The following is a 24,650-nucleotide window of genomic DNA, read 5'->3' as shown; positions in this document are numbered from 1 at the left end:
CTGGCCACTCTTTCTGCATTTTTAAGAGGCAAATACTGAAGGACCTCATCTACGTTTGCTGAAGGATCCACTGCACTTTCCCGAGCATGTGCTATTCTGTTGACCTTTTCTGTCAGAACATCAATTTTTTCCTCTACCTTTGCCACCATTTGTGCAAGGTTCTTTAGAAGCCCTAGAATGAGCAAAATCAAGGAATTAGAAGAAAAAAAAACATACCACAGCACAAATAGACTGCTGGCCAGAATTTCAAAACTAGCCAAACTTTTATTTGTGCCAAAATGAACACATCTATATAAAGCTAAGTCCACACAGCACAATAAAATGCTGCTTACAACTAGCCCGGTAGAGGCACGAAGTTTTTACCTCGGATTCCGCTTTCTGCTTGTAGCAGTGGGCTCGCACGTACTTGCGCTGGCCTTGGCGCAGGACGGCCAACAAATGGTAGCTGCTGGAGTGGCTTTGCAGGAACTGCAGATGGTGGGCGACAATCTTCGCAGCTTTCCTCGCTGTCCTCACTTCCCCCGGAAACAGCCCTTTCTTTTCTTTTTTTCTTTGGTGCTTCAAAGCTGTCTTCATCCGACGCTGCATAGTTAAAAATTGTTTCAATGCAATGACTTCAGCATTACAGTGGCTTGGTGAAGAAATATTTAAAAATTAGCAGCTAAGTTTTTGGAATATGCATGATTAATACAAAATGTGTGACCATTTCAACAGGAAAACTGGAATCATACTTCCGTAAAGTGCCTTCTTTGTAGGCTTTCTCGGCCTCTTCATTCGTCGTTCTTCATCGGTGGTCAAATCTGAGACCTCTTCTGCTTTTTTTTCCCTTCGTTTTGCCTCAGCATATGTTGCTGCAAGCAAAGAATTCAATATAGAAAAATTTAATGACGCAGCCAAAGGAGAACTGTATGAAAATAGCAAGTAAACTTTTGAAACCAATCTTTACAACCACCTAGCAACAGTAATAATTTGAAATACGAGCATAACAGTAGTATCACCATAACATGAACCTCGAGCCAGATAATAGCCAACATATGATTACTGATGAGAGTCAATGTATCAAGGAGGTATCTGAATATTTTGCCATTTTCGGTCAAAGGTTTTCTACTCTGGCCACAACCCGAACCTCCAACAGTGCGCTATAATCACAACACTTTGTGACACAAAAATTAAAAAAAAAAGACATACTGGCCTCGCCCAAGATTCGGCATTTATGTGTCGTCCATTCGTCCCCAGGCTGCTCAGAGTTTTTTATTGCATTCCGGCAACGAGATGGATTTCTGTATGGTGGCCAAAAAGTTTCGCCATTCTGCACAGAGTTTGGGAACGGCAGCGACTCCGTCCCCACTGCTGAATGCAACAATACAGAACATCCTGCAAGAAGATAGCACAGTTAGCACACCAACACACACTGCTGCCAAGACAAGGGCATTATTTTCTAAGGGCCTTTTTGACAAGACACAACTGATTTGAAGTTTCCTCTCTATGAGACCAATTTATATGCAGCGTCTATACTGCCCGCAGCTGAGTGACAGAAAACCATGTTGCTTGCATGCCATGGAGAACTAGTTATTTTCTTATCTTCACCAACAAAAAGTTTACTGCCGTTTTCAACACAGTCGTGGCGTGGAATTTCAGCATGAACATCACAGAACTATTTGCAGTCCATGCTGATGGTACACAGGAGACAAAATCGTCAAAAAGCAGAACAAAGACGGTAAAAGACGTACACACACACTGAGCATTGCAAGTTCAGTTAGCATGCTTGACTGGCTGCATGATGGCTCCAACCAACGGCCTGTAGGCCATCCAAGTACGTTAGACGGAGTTTCAGTCACACTACGAGCAAATAACGATCAATCGCACTAATGAATTGCACAGACCTAACGATGTGGCTCATGCCACGTGTGAGACAACTGAGGCTGTATCGTGGCATTGCCGCGGTCGCTACGCCGCCAATGAGTGAAAATAATTTTAGCATTTATCTCTGATCAGACCTGCACACAAGCAGCTCTGCTTAACATCACGATCCATCTCCACGTTTTAACAGCGGGGCCAGCGCAGCACCGTTATGCTGCGAATATGCATGGCCAGAAAGAAATACAAGATTAACAAAGCAGCACGAAATACACAGAAAAAAAGTAGCGCACATAATGTGGCCCATTCCAGACGCGGCAGTCAAGCTTACAAGCTAAAAGAGAGGTCACCAAATCAGTAGCAACTCACCTGTCAACGCTGAAAAGTGCAAAAAATTTGACGATCGAGTTCACACGTGTTCAAAACGAGGCTCCAAAGTCTGCATCAAAGTACTCATGAGCACGGTTCCATTGTCCCGTGCCCCGACAAAAGTTTTGTAGCGCGGCTCGATGCGCGCGCTCAGTTTGGACGTTTGGGGCGCCACCTGAGCGCTACAAAATAGTCAAAAATAAATATTTTTTAAAATCGAACTTTCCAACTGAGCCAAGATACTGCGCGACAGTTCTTTTATTTACCAATAAATTGTTCATTGATGGTTATGTATTGTATTGAAGCTTTTCCTAAGCTCTTCCAAACCAAGCGAGACATGGCAAGCCAGCGCTGGGGCGAGATGCACTCGCGCCAAGCCTAGCCAGCGTGTGCATGCGGAAGCAACGTTACTGCGGGAGATACTTGGTTTGGTGTGGTGGATGCGGAGGCGCGGATTTTTTTCCCTACAATATCAAGACACTTCTGCGTAGCTGAAGCAAGTACTCGTGCTGCATGTATGTGGATGACCTTCGGTGCACCATTATGCGTACTGCTTGTGTTTCCAAGTAGGACTGCGTCTACTACCGATGGAGAGGACAAAGCGACGTATTACTGACGTTGGAAGACGACAGAAATTCAGGCGCCGAGCAACCAAAATAGCAGCGCTTTACCAATCTAATGATTCTAAGGTGCAGCAGCCAGAGCTGCAGACAAGCCGCGACTTATCTACAACCGATGAACTTTTTGTGAGCGAGGTTGTGTTTCACGGCAGTGAGTCCAGTGACAGTTCCCAACCTGATGGCTCTACGGTGCAGCACTCACAGACAAGCCGCTACTTACCTACTGCAGACGAACATTTTGTGAATGAGGTTGTGCATCACGATAGTGAGCCCATTGATAGTTATCAGAGCAATGGCGATGGAGAATTTGTTTCTCCATTGTGCCTCGCTGGTCCGCCCCCAACTGGCGAAGTTGCCGAGCCTCCAGAACAAATGCTACAGCAATACTCATGCAGCGGTGAGGTTTATGATAGTTCAAGCGAGAGTGAGGTGGGTTTAGCGCCGACTTTGCACGATCCACTTCGTTCATGGGCTGTGGACAACAACATTTGTGCCGCCCACGTCACTAAGCTTCTCAAAATTCTGCAGCCACACCATCCAGATCTCCCTTCGGATGCCAGAGCACTGCTGCGGACGCCTCATGCAAGCAGAGTCAACAGCATGGGAAGTGGCGCTTACTGCTTTTTCGGCGTCACTGAAAACCTCATTCAGCAAATAGAAAGTGGTGCCATAGCCATGAGCACGTCAGTGATTTCTCTGACGATAAACGTCGATGGCTTGCCCATATTTAGGAGTTCGTCGAAACAGTTTTGGCCCGTACTTGTGCGGGTCGAAGAAAGCTCACGAGATGAACCTTTTCTTGCAGCTCTCTACATGGGGGACTCAAAACCTGAGAGTGTTGCGAATTTTATGCAAGATGTGTTGAGAGAGCTGACTTCACTTCTAGAGCTCGGATTGCACTATGGTGAAGCTGTGTTCCCAGTCATTGTCCGTGCATTTGTTTGTGACATGCCTGCACGTGCATTCCTTAAATGTACAAAGGGACATACAGCGTATTTTGCATGTGAAAAGTGCATGCAAAAGGGCTTGTACTCTGCACAGCACAGGAAAGTCATATATCCTGATGTATTGGCCCCTCTGCGTACAGACGAAAACTTTGCCAACATGTCAAAGCCTGAGCATCATAATAGCACATCACCGTTGCTCGATCTGGGAATTGGACTGGTTAGTAGGTTCCCACTTGACTACATGCATTTGGTTTGCTTAGGAGTTATGAAGAGGCTTCTGGTGCAATGTTGGACATCAACTGCCCCATCAGCGTCAAAGCTACCTTTGAGTGCACGTAGGGCAATTTCTGAACACCTTGTGAGTCTGGCTGTTAACACACCACATGAGCTTCAGCGCACTCCGAGGACACTACGTGTTTTAGAATTTTGGAAGGCATCCGAGTACAGGAACTTCCTTGTTTATTTCGGCCCAATTGTTCTGAAACAACATCTTGCTCGTCCGTTTTACATGCACTTTCTGAAGCTAAGTTGCGCCATCACAATACCGGCCTCTCCTGATCTTTGCACGACTTTGTGTGACTATGCTGAGCAGCTGCTGCTTAGCTTTGTGGCAGAGGCAGGTAAGCTGTATGGCAGCAGTATCTACACTGTCAGCATACACAGCCTCTCACATCTGACAGATAGTGTACGACAGTTTGGCCACCTTGCCCTGTTTTCAGCCTTTCCTTTTGAGGCTTTTTTAGGAAAGCTGAAGAGACTAGTCAGAGGCCAAGCCCTTCCAACAGAACAAATTTTTATGAGAGTAGCTGAACTAAAGCAACAGTACAAACAACCAGTGAATCCTGGAAGGGGTGGCATCAAGCTGTCTAACATGCACACAAGTGGACCAGTACCTGAAAACTTTATCGGGCAGCAGTTCAGCAAGGCTATGATCGGCAAAAAAGTGCTTTATACAAAGCCAAAAGGCAACTGTGTGAGAATAAAAGATGGCAATTTTGTCTTACTTAGAAATTTTCTAGCTGCTGAAGGTGAGATCTTTATTTGTGGACAGCACTATGCCGATATTAGCAACTTTTATGGTGCAACACTGTGCCCTGTTGATACAGGTGTTTACAGAGCCCGAGGTCTCTCACAGTCTCTGAGTATGTATAGCATCAGTGAAATCTGTACAAAATGTGTGTGCTTACCATTCAAGAAAAATTCAGATGCTCTTTTTCCTGTGCTCCCATTGTGAAAATGATACTTTTGCTAGGTAAACTGACAATGGCAAAGCAACTCTCCCGCAGCAGTGTTTGTTTTCACTCGTGTGCATGATAAAGTTTTGGCTATATGCTACGCTCTTGGTGTAGGAGTGGCAGTATTGCATATGAATAAAAATTTTCTATGTCATATTTTTTACCTTGGTGATATGAACCTGATTTCTTCCAAAATAATTACAATCTAAAACGGTCCCCTCATCATAAAGCTACCATTTATCACTGAGCATGTTTTTGTCCCACCAAGAGTTTTGCATTTTACTCTTAGAGCTTAATTAGCTTAGTCAGTAATATTTAATTCCAGCGTCTACTTAATGTTGCGGTATTAATGTTACCGCAACGTTAGTGAGATGTGCATACCCAACGTCAGTGCTGTGTTTGCCTATAAACGTTATGGTGACGTAATCACTAAACGTCATGGCAACCTCTGTCAGGCAACGTTGTAGCAATGTGATATTTTGTCGCATAACATTGTGTGGAAGTTCATACATACAGGCAACGTTTAGGCAATGTTTTGCGTTACCTGGGTGACGCCGCCGCCCGCGCGCTCTCTCACCGGACATTCCCCTCCGACCCTGACGATCAGGAACTGGAATTTATTCCAGCTTACACCTTCAAAGACATCGTTTTACTCTATCAATCTGGCCATGGTCTTTATCCCCGCCCGTGTAAAGGTCTGTCAAAGGCGGAGGAGCGGCTTCTGCTCCGCCTGCATACTAATACTTTGCTGTGCCCGGCAGCTCTCAAACACTTCGACCCTTCTTTCTCGGGCAGCTGTCCGCACTGTGCGGAGAAGTCTTCGGACATCTACCACATGGTGTGGGCCTACCCCTCCAACCCTGCTATCCCCCCTCACCCCAACCCCACCCGGGAGGACTGGGAGGCGACCCTGCTCGGCTGCTCTGACCTTCAGGCCCAACGGGCCTTGGTCGCGCGAGCCCGGTAGGCGGCCGATGCCACTGGGGTCCCGAACTAGGAACCTCCACCTAGTATTTGTAAGGGCTGGCCCCCTCTGGGTGAGCTCATGCATAACCTCCTGTATTATACCTGTACATAAATGTTTTCCACCACCACCTACTGCTTTCAGTGATCCGTTGGAAATACGTTGCAGGAAGTCAAAGTCACCATGTTACTTACTTCAATCGCATGTGTGATTAGCCCTGCGCTGCGCAACGTACCATATTAGAGCGAAAAGTACATTAGGTACCAGGCTCCTTTCGTCACCCTAAAATCACAACTGCGGCAGGCCACAAGGCGAATCAACTTGCAGACTGCTCATGAGGAGAAGTTAAATTTCTCTTTCGATGCTTCGGTGCAATCAGTGACTAGCACCAAGAGTTATTTATCGCATAAACGATGTCAACGTACGTGGTGAATATGGCAAAACATGCAATCAGTTGAACAATTTCGAACCGGAAGTAGCTAGCGGACGATTTTCCCATGACTCTGCGTTGACGGTGGAAACGCACCTCACCTATTGAGATGCATCAGATTTTGTGAACAATGTCGACGTATCTAAGATGTTCATGATTTTTACGGGCCTCTTCGTCTGCTTCTTTCGTAGGGCAGAATGGCATGGTGTGCTGGTATTTATTGAATTGTTATGCAGTAGCCTGTGGCAATAGCCAGATGATGAAGATACGCGATGTCAAGAGAAACGGGCTGATCATTGGTTTTTATCAACCTGTTGGACAGGATATGCTGAGATGCTTTGTAGTCGGTAAAGAAAACCCATCTACCGGGAGTTTTGTGCAGGATATAGGAGAAAGCTTCTTTACTGCCGTGAAGCTCAGCTGCCGTAGAGGATGTCTTCCGCTGCAGCAGGTAAGAAAGAACGTGGCTTTTTGAAGGTTCATAAATCCCAAAAGAAGAAGTTGCTTGCGTGGGTGAACCATCGGTGCAGATGGGGGTATGCTGCTCATATTTCTAGGTTAAGTACGCCAGAGTAGTGTGCAGAAGCGCTGCCTGCGGCCTGCGGCTATTTACATTCACAATTGGAACAAGCTGCTGCACCTTCAGAGACGGCAGTGTAGAAGGGGGAAAGGTCAGAGGCGTAGTTTCTGTGGCTTATTAATAGTAGAGAGGGGCAGGAACTGAACAGCTTGGGCAAAGCCATAGTTGGAGTGGGTTAGGTGGAGGCGGCGCAGGAAGTGCTTCTTGCCTTGGAGAATATGGCGCAGATATGTACGCACAGTTTCCGGAGCGGCAATCACATCTAGGGGGAGACAGCCTGCTTCTGCTAGTGTTCTTGATGCAGAGGAACCCTTTGTAAGGAACCCATTAGGAGCATGTTGGTACTCTTCGAGTGGTGAGCTGAGGGTTATAACATTATCGTGTTCCTAACGCAGAGGAACGCTTTGGGAAGAATCCTTTGGGAGCATAATGGTACTCTTCGAGTGATGAGACAAAGGATACAATACTATCGTGTTCCTGATTCGAAGAAACGCTTCTGGAGCATGATTGCACTCTTCGACTGCTGAGACGAGGCCTACAACATTATTGTGTTCCTGATGCAGAGGAACAGTTTGGAAGCATGATGGTACTCCTGAGTGATTAGATGATGGCTATAACATTATCAGTGGCTGACCTATTTTGACGGAAGCCGTTCACTTCTTGGGAACAGCCATTGCGACTTTCTAGGAACCAAATGATGTCCTTGCAAAACAAGCTCTCCATAAGCTTACCTAAGCAGCTGAGTAGGGCGATGGGCCGGAAGGATGCGTAGCTTGTTGGCTGCTTACAAGATTTCAGAAGAGGCACAACTTTCGACAAGTTCCATTCCGTAGGGACCCCAGGCAGAATTGTAATCTGATAACAGTTATAATATTTCAGGAGTCGAAGACGGGAGTTGTGTGGTGTGGCTTTGCGATGGCGTCTTTGGTCACTTCATCGTGACCCGGAGACGTGACTATCCACTTCATCATTTCATACATTACATCATTTCTCCTCAATGCACATTATACGCATTATAATGGCCGCACTTAATTTTCTACCCTTTTAATTTATTTTATTTTAGATTTTAGCTTATTTTAGATTATTTTAGATTTTAGCACCACTCTCCTTCTGTCTTTGTTTGTTTACTGTAGGAAGCCTGACTTACTATCTGCGGAGAGTGTCGAAGTTGGTGGTGGTGAAAAACATTTATCGCCTATGAAATTTTTGCAGAAGGGTGATTAGGGTAGGACCCTGTTGGCCCTTTCCCCTCACAATACTAGGTGGAGCCCCTATTCTGGGGCCCCATAGGCAAGCAACGCCGCCCGCGTCCGGCGAACCAATGCCTTTTGGGTCCCTAGGTCGTGACACCCGAAGCAGGGCCGCCTCCCAGTCCTCTCTGTTGGGGCTGGGGTTGGGGGGTGGGGGGGGGGGTTAGATGGGTTTGACTGACACGACCAAACTATGTGGAAGATGTCAGCCACCTCCCCACAGAACTGGCACGCACCATCAAAGGATGTATTGAAGTGTTTAAGCACCGCCGGGGGCACAGTACAGTGTTAGTAAAAATTTTGATGAGGAGGCGCTCGTCAGCGCAATGCATACCCTTACAAGGGGCCGGGCAACACCTCTGCTGCTCCTTGTAGTAATCGGTGATGTCTTTGAATTTAAGGGCCAGATTGTCTGATTGGCAATAGCCTTCCTAGGACAGGGAGACACCACGGAGAAAGAGTTCGCGGGTGGCCTGATCGGCCTGTTCGTTTCCCTGGAGTCCCTGGTGACCGGGGGCCCAAATCAGGTTGCGTGGAGTTGGATCTTCGCATCGGGAGCTATATTTCAGTATGCGCCAGACAAGCGGGAGAGCCCAGCCCAGCTCAGAGTTCCGACAGGCCCCTCGCGAGTCAGTGATGATGTGTTTCGACTTGGTATTAGTGAGAGCAAGAGCAATGGCAATCTCCTCCGCGTGTGTTGCGCTGCAGGCTTTGAAAGTGAGCCCGTTAACTGGGTTTGTGTTGTGTACGACTGCGGCCGTGTACCACCCCCCGTGGTGTGGGCCGGCAACGTCCACGTAATACACATGTGGTTGGTTACCATAGTATCGCGCCAACGCTTCCGCGCGCGCCTAGCGACGACCGCTATGGTCTTCTCTGGACATGTTGCGGGAAAGGGGTCGGACCCGGAGGGCGCGTCTCCAGGGTTCTGGCACTCTCTCCCTTTCCTCAATATGGTAGTCGTGTTTGATGTGTAGCCGGGCCAAGAGGCGGCGACCTGACGTGGTCTGTGGAAAACGCGTGTATTGGCTGACTAAGTGGGCTTATCAAAGTTCACGGAATGTGTTCACCACGCCTAAGGACAGAAATTTATGGTCCCTCACCCCACCGAAAGCTGTTTGAATGCTCTAGTGAGATGTCCTGAAGGGACTTTGGTTCATGCAAAGAGAGCACACCGAAGGGTGAAGCTGTTGGAGTGGAATGCGAGTACCTCTAACCATCCGCCGAATGTTGGATACTGGTTGGCGCACATCGAACGTAGAAGAAAATCCACGCCATCTTTGCCGACTTAGTTTATCCAAGTGGTACATAGAGTGGCGTTGTGGCCGCATTTTTCTTTCCTTCTGATTACGTCCCCTACCTACGTTCATTTATTTCCATTCCTTTTGACTAGGATGTCACATACCTGCGTAAGTTCCGTCACCCATTCTGCCCACTTCCTGTGGCTTAACGTTACGCTTAACATTCCTCTTTCTATAGCCCGGCAGTGCAGGTTGCCGCGAGGCATGGAAGCGCAAAATTTTAAAAACATGTTGTAAATGATCGCTTCGCTTTTGAGTTCCTGCGCGCGGCATGACCACTTGGTGGCTTGTACTCTAAACAATGCAAGCTTATTATAGACAACATCGAAGACCCTTTTCAGGGACTTTCTAAGGACCTGAGGTTACCGTGCCTTTGTAATACATGCTCTGAGGAAGCTGACTTCTTCCTCTCGATTTTGACTAGGTTTTCATCAACCCGCGTCCCTTCCCTGACCAACTCTGCTGGCTTCCGCTTTCTTAAAGACACACCTATAAAATTTCTTTTCAAGGTTCGCTGCGTTGTCCTCCACATTTCCACCCCATAGGTGGGTATGGGTAAGATAAAGCTGTTGTACACATTTGTCTTTAGGAATATTCGTGAAATGCCAGTCATGATCTCAGAGAACCAGCCATACGCGTTCCACCCCATTGTTATTCTTCTAGTGAACCACCTCTCATGAGCCTGATGAGCGGTCACTACCTGCCGTGCGTAGCTCTATTTCCTTACCACTGCTAGCACCTCAATACCAATTGAGAACCTGTGTTCCCTTGCGACACTGTTGAACGTTATTTTGGTGTTGTGCATGTTAATTTTTAGACCAACCTCCTGCTCTGACTTCGTAACTAATTCATCATACTTTGCAGTTCGTCTCCTGAGTGACTGAGAAACTTGGTGTCATCAGCGAATTGCATATTACTTAGGTGTTCGTAATTAATTTTTATCTAAAACTCTTTGCAATCCAGGCATCGGAACATTTGTAAACAGGGGGCGAATAGCATTCGTACGATCGTATCTCCCTGGCTGACACCGTTTCTTACTAGAATTGTATTGCTGACTTACTGAAAAAAGTACAGCAGCTGTGCAATCGTTATAGATACCATCCAGTATTTCAAAACAAGACTATTTTACACGCCACTTTCGCACTGCCTCCATTATTACTGAGCTTTCAACTCACACAAATGCTTTCTCGTAATGAATAAATGCTCTACGTAACCCTTGGTTATAATCTGCCCATTTCTCTATCACGGGATTGACTGTTTGAATGTAGTCTATTGACGAGTATTCTTTGGGAAAGGCCCCTTGATCATTTGGCTGATTGAGTACTAAGATTGTTGTGATTTTATTAGGAATAACCTTAGCAAATACCTTGTAGACAACGGAGAGTGAGCTGATCGGTCTGAAATTGTTTAAGTCCTTGACGTCTCCTTTCCCAAGAACTAAGATAATGTCGGCTTTCTTCCATGCGTCTGGTACGCTCGCGGTAATAGGACAGTGCGTGTACAGGGTGCCTAATTTTTCTAATACAATCTCCCCTCTATAATTCGAGATATCTGCTGTTGCTTGATCCTCAGCAGCTGCTTTCTTCCTTTGAATTGCTCCTAAGGCTTTCTTTACTACTTTCTTCACTGGCACGATGTCCCATTGCTGTGCGGTGCTGCGTTTATCATTAACGCGCTGGTTCCATTGATTACTTTATAGATTTCTATAGAACTCTTCGGCTACTTTAACTATCTTATATATATATATATTGCTTATGACACTGCACGCTTTGTCTCTCAACGCATATTCTGGTTTATCCTATTCTTAGGTTCCTCTTCACTGCGTTTAAGCTGTCTCGGTTCTTTACAGCATGCTCGATTCTCTTTATACTAAAGTACGTTATGCCGCTGCCTTTCGCTTATTTATTAATATTGATCGCTCTGCTAGTTCATACTTTCTGTAGTGTCAGACGTCTTCGTGGTTTGGCCTTTATAAATCAGATGCTTCGTTTCCTGAGAAAGCTTATCGGTATCCTGTCGAGCCACCTTTCCGCCAACTTCTAATCCACACTACATAATGATAGTTGCGAGATTATTGCTCATTGTTTGAACATTAAGATCGTCTTCCGCAGCTAAAGCCGAATATCTCTTCTGCAGCGATATAATGATTTTCTGTGCTTTCCCTCCTACTGCTGTCTCGTAAATTTGCTTCCTCTTCACTATTGTCTTCCGTTCCATGTTCAAGTCTTAGCTATTTTGAGGCCTTACCAAACTGTGGCGGCTACAACGCACTTTTGTTTTTGTAAGGAAATTTACATCCCGCTCATTACGAGGGTGAGCGTGTAGTATGAAGTCCACTTCATTTTAGTGCCACCATTTTGGCTCTTCCACGTCCACTTCCTGTTTTTTCGTTTCGTGTGCCATAGTCGCCTACCGCGTGCGCTTCGACCTGCTTTTTGGCTACCTTCGCATTAATGCCACCGATCTGCACAGTGTACTGTGATTCCACTTTGTTCATTGCCAATTCAACTTCTTTAAAGAAGCTTTTAACGAGCTGGTCACCGTGGATGGATGTAGGCGCGTATGCCCGGACCACCTTCAGCTTGTACTTCTTATTGAGCCGAGTTCCCTTAGCTTCCACCCTCTCGTTAATACTGTATAACTTCTCTACATTGCCAGATACATCCTGATAGATGAGGAATCCTAAGCCTAGTTCTCGTGCGTTTTCTAGCAGGAGAGTTTTCTTTAATTTTTAGTTTTCCATCAATGACAGAATAATAAAAGCAGAAGAATAAATGATCAGATGCCGCTGGTGAGATCCCAACCCACCGATAATACTTCATATTAGTTACCTCATTAAAACACTTACACCGTCCCCTCGGAGACACTATCCAAGCTTACTGGACGTGACCTTGGCTGTGAGTATGAGCAATTAAAGGCTCTTGCCTTAATACAGCGGGCGAGGCAGCTTCTGCTAACGGTGTGGCGACTGATACACTAAGCAGCGTTGGTGCTCGTCGGTCTCGCGGTTCGTTTGTCGGGCCGCAAGCAGTTAGCAACTACGGGAGCACAATTTGTCGCCGGCACACAAACAGCCCGTATGGAAGACGCCCTACGCGAAAAGGCGGTGCATGCCCTGCAGTTCTGGATAAAAGTGTTTTAGATCTGAAAAGCGTTTATGAGCGAACTCTTTTCACATAATGTAAGATTTCACTCCAACAATCAATGTATCCGCAGATAATTCAATGGCAGTCTTTTACATTTTTTCCTGTTAACCTTTTTCCCGCCGTCAAAAGCGTTCCCAATTGACTTTATATGCAATCTCAACTGTTAAGTGCGATTGATGGAAACACTTTACAAGAAAGCTTTTGTTTCATACTAGGAAAATGGACCATTACTTTGAATTTTTTTATACGAGTATCTTACAAAGTTTCACTTTCCAAAATTTCAGCCCGACAATATTGGAGACCGATGATTAGGAACAGTGCTTAAAGTTTGTGCGTGCATATTGCTGCTGTTCATCGCTTCACCTCCTGTTTCCCGCAGTGAGCGTGGCCAGTTCGCAGGTGTCTCTGATAATTATGGCGCCACGGTTGGCGTCATTATATCTTCTTTGTCGCATTCACACCCCCACTGACTGCCGTTATATTCATGAGCTGAGCGTTTAAGAGCATTGCGGTCGTGGCACAGAAGTAGACTGTGATGTTTCTTTTAATATTCTGGGAGGATTGTTTTCAACGCGTAAAGAAGTATTCGAAATCAGTTATCAGTACCAAAACTGCTGCAATACAGGTGTCTTGGTGTGCTCTATAATTCGTAACGAATTGTTTGTCCGAAAAGCAGAATCTGAAAACTTTCATTATACTTATTTTGACAAAAAACCAAATGTAAGAATAGTCACGTGTTTTGGGCAAACCCCCAAAGAGAAGCAGATTGGCAGTAAGTGAAGAATTACTGGCATCTACCCAAGCGCAACCATGCGGCTGCGAAGGAAAGCTATACGGCTTCCACAGTAACCTCGTAGTTAAAATTCGTCCTGGTCGGGTCGGAAACACGGGACGAGCGCCTCATCCAAGCAGTCGCTCTATAAACTGAGCTAACTGGGACGGACAGTACGTGGTTGAGCGGGAGTGAATTGATCAATAGCTCCAGCTATAGAGCTACAAGAAGATAGCTTCGAAGGAGAGCTTCGAGATATTGGTAAGGTCCGTCTCGACATACGACATACGACATGCTTATCTTAAACATAGAAAACAATACGTAGACGTTAATGGCTGTAGATCTAACGATCTTCCAATTACTTCAGGTGTACCTCAAGGCAGCGTCTTAGGGCCACTGCTTTTCCTAATCTATATCAACGATCTGTCTACTTTCATCCCCGGAAATGTCTCTTTAAAGCTTTTTGCAGATGATTGCATACTTTTTAATACCATAAATAACCAGAACGATCACTACATGTTGCAAAATGCGCTTCTAGCTGTTCATCAGTGGTGCGTAAAATGGGATATGCAACTAAACCTTGATAAAACTGTTCTCTTACGTATTTCGCGCAAAAAACATTTTAGTTCTTTCTCTTACACCCTGCAAAATCATTTAATCCACGAGGTTACACAATACAAATATTTAGGGGTAACGTTAACTCATGACTTAACATGGACTTCACACATTGCAGACATTTGCTCCTCGTCCTTTTCCAAGCTTTGCTACGTAAGGCGGAAGCTTAAAGATGCCCCAAGTAAAGTTAAACTCCTTGCATACTCAACATTCATTAGGTCCAAATTAGAGTACGCTTCGGTATTATGGGATCCATTCACAAAGAAAGACATATACAAGATAGAGATGGTGCAAAGGAAAGCGGTTAGGTTTATTTATAACAAATACAGGAGGTTAGACTCACCTACAACACTAATGAAAACCAACCATATTCCATTACTTGAAGTACGCAGAAAAATTTCCCGTCTGTTGTTTATGCATAACCTTTTAACACATAAGCTAAACATACCCCGCCCTGTAATTCTCAAACAATTGTCGCGCCGAACACACCATTCACGAATTCATTTGCTGGAACCCATTTTTGCAAGGACTGACTCATTCAAGCACAGTTTTTTTCCGCGGACTGTTTCCGACTGGAACTCTCTTCCGGAGCCCATTTTCCAGTCCTCAAATTTTAGTAAAGCTCTTGAGAAGCATTTTCTCGAGTGAATGAGCGTTGTATTTTTGTTATTCTCCTTATTGTTTGTAACCCCATGTATTTTTCTTTGTATTTGTCATTTTCAATGCCTTGTATAGCCCCTCCTGCATGGGCCAATCTATTGGCTTGCAGTATTATGAAATAAATAAATAAATAAATAAATAAATAAATATACTATAGTCGGATACAACTCAAGAACGGAGCGGCTCTTCCCCGTCAAAGAACCCCCCTTGGCCAAGTCTCATGACCCTGCTAGGGTGGCAATGCAGGGAGCGATGCCACAATGGAGAGGGGGTCTGTCCCCGACTATGGAGGGAGGAGACTGTCTCCTTTTATCTACCAATCCCTGCTTTGTCACACTAGCAGGGTCACGAGAATCGGCTGACGCCATTGGATGGAAGGGGTTCCTTTGTCAGAGAAAAGCCGCTTCGCTCTTAAGTGGTATCCGACTATAGCAGTCCCTGTTAGCACAGTTGGTAGAGCGACTGCTTCGGTGAGGCGCTCATCCGAGGCTCGAACCCCGGACCGGGACGTTTCTTTCAATGGGAAGCTACCGAGGAAGCTGTACAGCCTTCCTTTGCAGCCGTGTGGCTGAGCTTGGGTGGATGGCAATGAGTAATTGCTGTCTTATTATAGCGATGAAAGAGTTTTTGGTGACCTTCCCCACCGCTTAGGCAATAGATTCGAGTGCCGCGCGAATTCCACGCCACCTCCAAAATAAGGTTTGGTTTGGTTCATTCGGGTTTAACGTCCCAAAGCGACTCAGGATAGTCGAGACGCCGTAGTGAACGGCTCCGGAAATTTCGACCACCTTAGGTTCTGTAACGTGCACTGTCATCGCAGAGTAGGCGGGCCTCTTAAGTGCTGCCTCCATCGAAATTCAGCCGCCGCGGCCAGGACCAAACCCGCGTCTTTCGAGCCAGCAGCCGAGCGCCGAAACCAGCGAGCCACCATGGCGGGTTGAAAATAAGGCCTCAGAACCCCTTTGCTGACGTCATCTTCACGTCACTGCAAAGGGCCCACGCCTTGGCTGCGATGACCTTTGTTAGTGCCCCGACTCCTCAAGTCCAGGAGCTAATGGCTGCATGTACAACGCATTGTTTTAGTTCTTTTTTTAAAACCGCAACTGTTATATATACATATACAGGGTGTCCCAGCTAACTTGGACCAAGGTTTATAAAAACAACTAAGCGTTCTTCAGAACTGAAATTGCGTGGATGTTGTTAGGGTGTATCAAAAGTTACAGAACCTTTTTTTGGCTTCTTCTATTTAATTATTCAAGATAGATAAATTAACTTTTTAAATATAGCTTGAAACGTTCAGGCGTCAATAGGAAAGTTGTGGAGCTCTACAAATATTATCCAACCCAGGCACTTGTAACGAGGGAGACTTAGCGTGGCCGTTTTTATTGGGGAAAAATGAACGCCCGCGGAGTTTAAAAAATACCGCGTGACAGCGCGCTCCGTGCGCCCGAATTCGCCGCGATTGCAGCGCTCTCGTCCACGCTTTGTACAAAGCATCAGTCACTACGCTCCTTCCCTGCTGCCCAAAACATAGCTTCGCGTTGAGCTTGGTTCCAAGATGAGCGCCAGTGGGCACGGGCGGCAGTTGAAAGAAAGCGCAGCTCCCGTTTCTGCGACGATAATTGCGCTCTCAAGTTGGCAGAATGCGTGCGGAGGAACGATGGCAATCTCATGAGTTCGAATTTGGGAGCATGATCCCAACAAGCAAAGCCGCATGTAACAAGTTTGATAACGTCGTGTGAATCAGGATGAAAAACGGAAGCCGCGCTTTCTTTCAACTGCCGCCCAAACCCACTGGCGCTTATCTTGGAACCAAGCACAACGTGCCCTGTCTTGGGCAGCACAAAAGGCGCGAAGCGAGTGATGCTTTTCACAAACCATGGATTTGAGCGCTTTTATCGCGGCGCATTCTGGCGCACGGACCGCCCTCTCATGTGGTATTTTTTTAAATTCCGCGGGCTTTCGTTTTTCCCGAATAAAAACAGCCACGCTAAGTTAATTTCGTTGGAGGTTCCAGGTTTGGGCTATATTTGTGGAGCTCCACAACTTTCTCCTTGACGCCTGAACGTTTCAAGCTATATTTAAAAAGTTAATTTGTTCATCTCAACTATTTATTCAAATAGGAGGAGCGAAAAAATTGGTACTGTAACTTTACATAAACCCTGAAGACATCCACGCGATTTCTGTTCTGAAGACCGCTTGATTTTTTTTTATAAATCTTGATCCAAGGTAGCTGGGACACCCTGTATATATATATCAGATCGCGCAGCTCCTTGACGCATATTTTTTACGTACTTTCGTTGGTCGCACCCCATCCAGCCACGAGCAGTCGTTCTCCTGCTGTTTCCCACAGACTCTCAGGAAGGCAAACTGGTGCAACAAATTCGTCGAACTCTAGAGATGTTGATAGCTGGAAGTACAAAACACACAAAAATTCTGTAGTTATCTTTCCGCGAACATCGCGAATAGGTATCTTTCTGTCTGGCTTCCACAAGTAAGTCTATGATATCTGGATTTAGGAGCAACCTGCTCTGGCAGCAGGCATTTTCAGAATTTGGACCGGTGAGGAATGGGTAATTCTAGCGTTTCTTCCCAAACCTGGCGATTGGTAGCGCCTTGCGGAAGAGCACGCTGCATTCGTGCAGTAGTTTACACATTGTTCATTTCAATCCAGATTACAAGTTCGTAAGGGTTACCGACCTTGTGTGTACGTCTTGTGCGGGGCAACAATCGGGCCAGCGCAATACGAGTGCCTGACAACGGGCCCTTCGCATACCGGGGCCGCCATTGAAACGCATAACGGGGCCACTATGAAAATCGTCACAATATAGAGTGCCACGTCACTCCAGGAATGCGATGCCGGTACGAAAGCGAAGCCACTACGTAGGTTAATCTACTTGCGAGGTTTCCAAGTCAGGGAGTGGCACGTCACGTGAGGACTGCCATACCGGTGAGAAAGTGAAGCCACTACGTAGGTTAATCTACTTGCGAGGTTTCCAAGTCAGGGAGTGGCACGTCACGCGAGGACTGCCATACCGGTGAGAAAGTGAAGCCACGACGTAGGTTAATCTACTTGCGAGGTTTCCAAGTCAGGCAGTGGCACGTCACGCGAGGACTGCCATACCGGTGAGAAAGTGAAGCCACGACTTAGCTAAACCTACGTGTGAGACTGCGGGGTTACTCCAGGGCTGCAAGGAAATAGCGAGACATAGGACTACGGTTAATAGGGGAGAGCAGGAATGCTAAAAGAGGCCGACTCTGCACCCCGCTTCGCGTTGAAGAACAAAGACACGCCGTCGAAGAAATCATGAGAAATCCGAAGCCTTCTGTTATGGAGCTGAAAACGCGACCCGAAGAAGCTGTGGCCCGCTGACCATCCCACGAGTCAATGGCTTCGCTACCGAGCAATCGACACTACTGCAGCAGAATACCTCAGCCTTAGCCGCAGCAGCGAGAAGCGTCGTTTGATGAGACACGCTGGCGCAGTAGCCCGACTAGTTATTTTATTATTAAACTTGTTTCCTTCTTATCATGCGCTGTGTCTCTTTTTTTCTCACTCTACGTGCAGTCCGGGTTCACCCTTATAAAAATGGTCTATAGACTTTCTATAGACTTTTTATAGACTCTATAGACATCCTATAGACTTTTACTTTTGTCTATAGACAGTCTATAGAAAATCTATAGACTAAAGTCTATAGCTGTCTCAATTTCCTTTTGTCCATAGACTATGTATAGACTCTCTATAGACTAAAGTCTATAGCAGCCTCAATTTCCTTTAGTCTATAGACGGTCTATAGATTCTCTATAGACTTAAGTCTATAACTACCTCAATTTCCTTTTGTCTATAGACGGTCTATAGACTATCTATAGACTAAGGTCTATAGCTGTCTCAATTTCCTTTCGTCTATAGACGGTCTATAGACTCCCTATAGACTAAGGTCTATAGCTGTCTCAATTTCCTTTCGTCTATAGACGGTCTATAGACTCCCTATAGACTTAGGTCTATAACTACCTCAATTTCCTTTCGTCTATAGACAGTCTATAGACTCGCTATAGCCTAAGGTCTATAGCTGCCTCAATTTCCTTTTGTCTACAGACTCTCTATAGACTAAAGTCTATAACTGCTTCAATTTCCTTTTGTCTATAGACGGTCTATAGACTCGATATAGACTAAGGTCTATAGCTGTCACAATCTCCTTTTGTCTATAGACGGTCTATAGACTCTCTATAGACCAAGGTCTGTAGTTGCCTCAATTTCTTTTTGTCTATAGACGTTCTATAGACTAAAGTCTATAGCTGGCTCAATTTTCTTTCGTCTATAGATGGTCTATAGACTGTCTATTGACTAAGGTCTATAGCCTCAATTTGCTTTCGTCTGTAGACGGTCTATAGACTCTCTATAGACTACGGTCTATAGTTGCTTCAATTTCCTTTCGTCTATAGTCGGTCTATAGACTCTCTATAGACTACAGTCTACAAATACCTCAATTTCCTTTCGTCTATGCACTGTACACTAGAGATAGTCTGCTGTCTATAGACCAGTCTATAACAATCCTAATTTTATCTAACAACGTTCGGTACACTGACTTTCGACTAAGTATAGAACAATGCCAATTTATTTTTGCACTGCATGCTGCGGGGACCTGCATCTGGTGACCGCAACTATGTCGGGAGTCCTCCACCTCCTTCGCTATTACGGAAATTAGAAAAGTATTGCGTGAGGACATTACAACACCCATCTGTATATTTTCAGGAGCCTTGACAAGCTCCTTTTCGTTATATCGTGACGTATATTGTCAATACAGTTAAATATTTAATGCTAACAAGTAAGCCGCGGAAAGGCAGCCGTTCTTGAAGTAAAGGCGCCGCAAACTGTACTACATCGAATGAATACGCTGTCCCTTAACGGAATCGCTCGACACAGTTCCATTCCATCTTTCGATCGTTACTGTCCAACGCGCTGAAATCAGACACATTTCATCAACGCTTCTACATTTCTCTTTAAAACGTCCTGAAAATAAAGGGGGAAAGACCTCAGAATAGTCTCAAAGAGCCTGGTCCTCTGTGCGATTAACATCTCCCATTTATACCTTTGCAGTTTGTATTCACGTGAATAAGTTCACCGACGCAACAATCAGAAAACCAGTATTTTTTCGTTCCTACCCTTGCACCTGTTGCTTCGGAGCCGATGACACGCTGATGTCGAGCATATCAGTTTTCTAAACACGAACACACGCAAAAAAGACGTTATGCTATGCAACATTATAATTATTATTTGAGAATTGTACCACATACTATTCGGTGGGAGATGCGGCGCGTACACAGTCAAGCAGTTAGATTTCGGTTCTCTTTTCACGAAAACAATAAGGTTTTTAGAGGGTATGCGAAGAATTCACGCTTATAAACCAGTTACCTTCTGTGGTCTTGGATATCAGATCAAGCTCCACACGGAAAGAGTGCGAGCGATAAAGATACGACCGTGAAATGGGTTTCTGTTTCACGTTTTACCGTTTTACCACGAGACGGCGGAAAATCATTCGGGCTGCAAACAACCCTGTGCGTGGCTGCATCGGTGGAGTCGGCGTTTTTTTCGCGGATTACGTTTTCTTCAAAATCCAGCTGCATCGTCCGCTTACGGTAAGTCTATACGTTTATATTTTATTCATTTGGTCTCCTAAACCACTCTAAGCAGAGCTGTGTGTGCAGAACAGATTATGTGCGCAGTGACAAACGTCCTATCTTCGTTTCTAAGGCGGAAGCCATCGGGTTCTCGACTAATGCCGCTTATCTCTGTGCCGCTGTCTTTACTAACGCGCGGAAAGGCAGTCTGTGCGATGCCCTTGATGATAAGCCGCTCCTCGCGAGCTGTCTACTAGAGTTTTCGTGTTTCAAGGTAGACGCGCGGCCAGAAATGTCGTTTAGCCTGTGAATGACGGCCGAAATGGAACTGTGCGGTAGTTAGCGCCGTGTGAGCTCAATTTACTTTGCACCTCCGAAAACGTACTTACATACACTCTCGTTCTGTGGTGGATTACATTTATTTTCTAATCTTTGTGTTATCGCTTGTCTGGACCTTGGAGTGCTGTTCTTTTTGAGGTGTGCATTTCCTTCCTACGTATATGGACGCTCGCTCGGTGCGCGTCGTGGGCGACGACGTTTCAGCAAAGGTGTCTTGTAACGCTACAGACTGGAGCGCGAGACGTTTGTCAAAGTTGTAGTTAAGCAGCGCTGAAGGAATTCTTTTAGTGTGATGGTATAAAATTCATTGCCCGCGCGATTGGCCGGCGTGCTCAAACACCGCGAAGAACCCACGAGCTCCATCCCGTCTCCCCGTCGTTGCACACGTACGGATTCCTCCATGTCTGTCATCAGAGCCGTTGGCCGCCCCCGCTCGCCTGCGGGCACTTCATTTTGAAAGCTGGGTAAAGGTCGGCTCGACAAGAGGTGGCTTACATTTCTTTCCGAGTGGTTCGTTCATGAATCCCGCTCACGCGTGCACAGATTTCTCTAATACCATTTGCGCGAGAGGCAAAGTATGTGTTTCTGATTTCAGACTGCTAACTTACGAAAGCGCCGATGTAATTCGCCGCTTATTTGCGCCTAAAATTAAATTAAGCTCTCGTGTTACTATAGCTGCACCTCTTGAAAGCGTTAATTGCTTCATTTAAATACTTCGTACTTTGAGCGCGTTCAATGCTTTCGTTGATTTTTCTAGCAGCGTTGGGTTAGGCTACCTCCATGCAAGAAACACACCTCTTTACGGCGCTGTTGGGGCTGCACTTGAAGGAAAGACTAATTGAATTTCAGACGGTATTTTATCGTGACAGTAATTTGTTGTCTTAAACTCGCGACTGATTTTGAAACAGCGCAGCTGCAGCCTCTGTGTGCATATGGGTTTTCTGAATAATGAGCGCGGCATGGAAGCGCTGCAACCTGCTTGTTTCTAAGAGCACGCGCAGATGTATGAGTAGGCTGTTCCATCTTTGTGCTTCAAGTTATAGGCGCAAATCTGTGGTGAACTGGTCGCTTCTGCCTGCCGGTTTTGTATAGCTTGTGCCCGTTTGAGTATCGACTTACGTACACCCGGCCAAATCTTTAACTGGCTCTGGTGTTGCATCGATAAATGAACCTTGTAAAAAAGGTGCCTTTTGGCTACACTGCTGGCATATTCATGTTGTAATTTGACGCGTGAGATGGCATTTCATAGTTTCTTTTTGTTAATATAACGTTTGAGTGGAGTACTTGCGTGTTTCGATCAAAGTTATCAGAAATATTCATCGTCTGCTGCTACGAACAGCCGAAACAAGCGGAATACGCACCAATGGCTCTGGTGGCGCATTTGCACTTACTCTAGGTAAACGACTTGTCCGCCATGAAAGTAGTGGTAGTTTACCCAGAGGATGAGGCCATATGGACCAGATTCATTGCTGCGTCTGCCGCTTGTTTCAGCTGTTGTAGTGGCAGACGAATATTTCTGATAACGTTATCTAAACACGCAAGTGCTGCACTCAAACAATATATGAACAAAAAGGAACCACGAAATGACATTTCACTCGTCAAATTACAGCATGAATATGCCAGCAGTGTAGCTAAAAGGCACCTTTTTTACAAGGTGCATTTAGCGATGCAACACCAGAGCCAGTTAAAAATTTGGCCGGGTATACCAGGCTTCACGCAGGGTATTTTGAAGCGCTTCTTCTATAGCGGTTATAAGAATAAATGCTGCAATATTCTTCTTTTTGGATCCCTGTGTAAGGTGCGCTGAATCTGTATTTTATGGAGGTGGCATTCTTAACACCTCCTTGCGAGTCAATGCAGATATGTGGCACAATTGTTCAATGTCTTCTGTTACAAATAATGTAAAAGGATTGCCATACAGAAATCAGTATCAGTACTGGATTCAGAGTAGAGTGCTCCAGGGATTACGGGTCTTTGTTACAATGTTTTATGAAGACACTTATAATCTGTCGTGTATTTACTGAAATAATTGCGCCGGCGTGATATCTCAGTGGCTATCATGTTCGTCTGGCGACCTGAAAGATGCAGGTTCGATTCCGGCCTATGCGGTCGCATTTTAATAGACGCAAAATGCTAAAGGCTTGTGTACTCTGCAGAGTTGGCCGAAATTATTCCGCAGCCTTTCACTTCAGCGTCTTGTAGCCTGTGTCGCCTTGGGTCTTTGAACCCCATAAAACCAAACCAAAAGATCAAGATTGCCTTTCTAGAATGGCATAGCCAGGTTATGCCTTGCATTGTAAAGCACATGTGTAGAGATGGAATGGGAATTTTTTTTCAGTTCCTCTGTTATTTTTTTCCTTTGTGCTGTACAGGTGAACATGCCCGGATGATTGACTGCAGACAACAGGCCGCAAGAATGCTTCTGAGGAAACTAGCGGGACTGTTACTTTCAACATTTATGTTATTGTGCATTCTTATGGTCCATGTATTGCATATTTCCGGCCTGGATAGCTTGGAAATAAAACTAAATTTGTAAATATATTGATTGTGTCATTTGTGAACTCTGGTGACTTTTTTCAGTGGTTGTAGACTGTCTATAGGCAGTTTATAGATAATGGTCTACTAATAGTTTAGTAGACAGAGGTCTATAGACTGTCTATAGACAAAGGTCTATAGCACTGCCAGGCCACACACCTATGGAATGTCTATAGACAGTCTATAGACATATGTCTACTGGACCAGTAGACTTGTCTGTAGACTGTCTATAGACAGTAATCTACAGGAAGTCCATGGCCATAAGTCTATAGGTCGTCTATAGTCCGTCTATAGACAAGTGTCTATAGACGGTCTATAGACAACTCTATAGGAAATGTATGACCATAAGTCTATAGATCGTCTATAGACTGTCTATAGACATGTGTCTATAGACTTCCTATAGACCTATAGACTTTCAGTAGACATTTGTCTATAGACTGTCTACAGACAAAAGTCTACTAAAAGTGTATGGCCATAAATCTATAGACTGTCTATAGACCAGTCTAAAGGATTTGTCTATAGACAGTCTATAGACTTCATAGACTAAAGTCTATAGACAGTCTATGGACTTTCTATAGAAATTTTTATAAGGGCAAGGGGCAGTTCTTAAATTTAAGTCGTTCAGGTGCCAGTTTATGCTTCAAGAAGTGAAGCAACAAGGATACATCTTTGTAGAAAATGGCGTGCGCCTGAACTCAAAAATTGCGGGTGCATTCAGGACTTGCCCGAAACAAGAACAAAAACTGAAGTTATAGAATTTTTGGGACTTCATCTAATTACTGCAGCTTGCCACTATCGAGCCGTATAGGTGGGAGAGACAGATCAGGTCGCTTTCACAACCATAACAAGTTCAGGGGGCACTTTGACTGTCTAAAGTGCGTAGAAGCAAAAGTGATTTGCGCACCATTTTGACTGTCTCGGTGAAGCTGGTGATGTCACCACTCGATGTCGTCAGACATAAGGACTAATTACTGAGTAATGACAAATTACTAAGTAACGGACAATTACTGATTAATGACTAAATACTAATTAGCTGCTAATTAATGACGCTTAAGCTTAGCCTTTACGAGTGGAACACGACAGCGTAGTGTAGCGCTGCCAGGGAGTCCACGGAACGCCACCACCCGTTCGGCGCGATGCCTTGCCCTTTGAACGCAATGCTTTTTGAGGAAAAGAATTGGCACAGTAATTCACTGTCTTCTCGGTGGAAACCGGAACCGCGCCGTACAGGAAGGGAGAAAGTGGGAGTGAAAGAAGAAAAAGGAAGAAAGGCCGTAATGAAGAAAATGAAAATTGTATTTGTGGAAAGGAAGTAACGCATTAACTGCCTCACATATCTCGGTGGATACCCGTCAAAAGCTTGACACCTCCGCTGACAAGCTTCTGCTGACAGCCTTCTGTTGACAACGAT

General features: G+C 45.3%; 2 long non-coding RNA genes across 2 annotated transcripts; one reads left to right on the top strand and one right to left on the bottom strand.

Annotated features, from left to right (window-relative positions):
• Window positions 1–441: 441 nt before the first annotated feature.
• On the bottom strand, window positions 442–1,314 carry LOC149328517 (uncharacterized). The gene is made up of 3 exons (XR_016285844.1): window positions 1,189–1,314; window positions 732–851; window positions 442–582 (listed from the first exon to the last, which is right to left on the bottom strand). It is a non-coding gene; the product is annotated as an uncharacterized LOC149328517 (long non-coding RNA).
• An 18,737-nt stretch (window positions 1,315–20,051) lies between these two features.
• LOC149328516 (uncharacterized) lies at window positions 20,052–23,241 on the top strand. The gene is made up of 2 exons (XR_016285635.1): window positions 20,052–20,383; window positions 23,077–23,241. It is a non-coding gene; the product is annotated as an uncharacterized LOC149328516 (long non-coding RNA).
• Window positions 23,242–24,650: the final 1,409 nt, after the last annotated feature.

The sequence above is a fragment of the Amblyomma mixtum genome, chromosome 9 (assembly GCF_055824585.1).
Source record: "Amblyomma mixtum isolate Tamu chromosome 9, ASM5582458v1, whole genome shotgun sequence".
NCBI classification, from domain to species: Eukaryota; Metazoa; Arthropoda; class Arachnida; order Ixodida; family Ixodidae; genus Amblyomma; species Amblyomma mixtum.
This window is presented reverse-complemented; position numbering and strand designations above follow the sequence as displayed.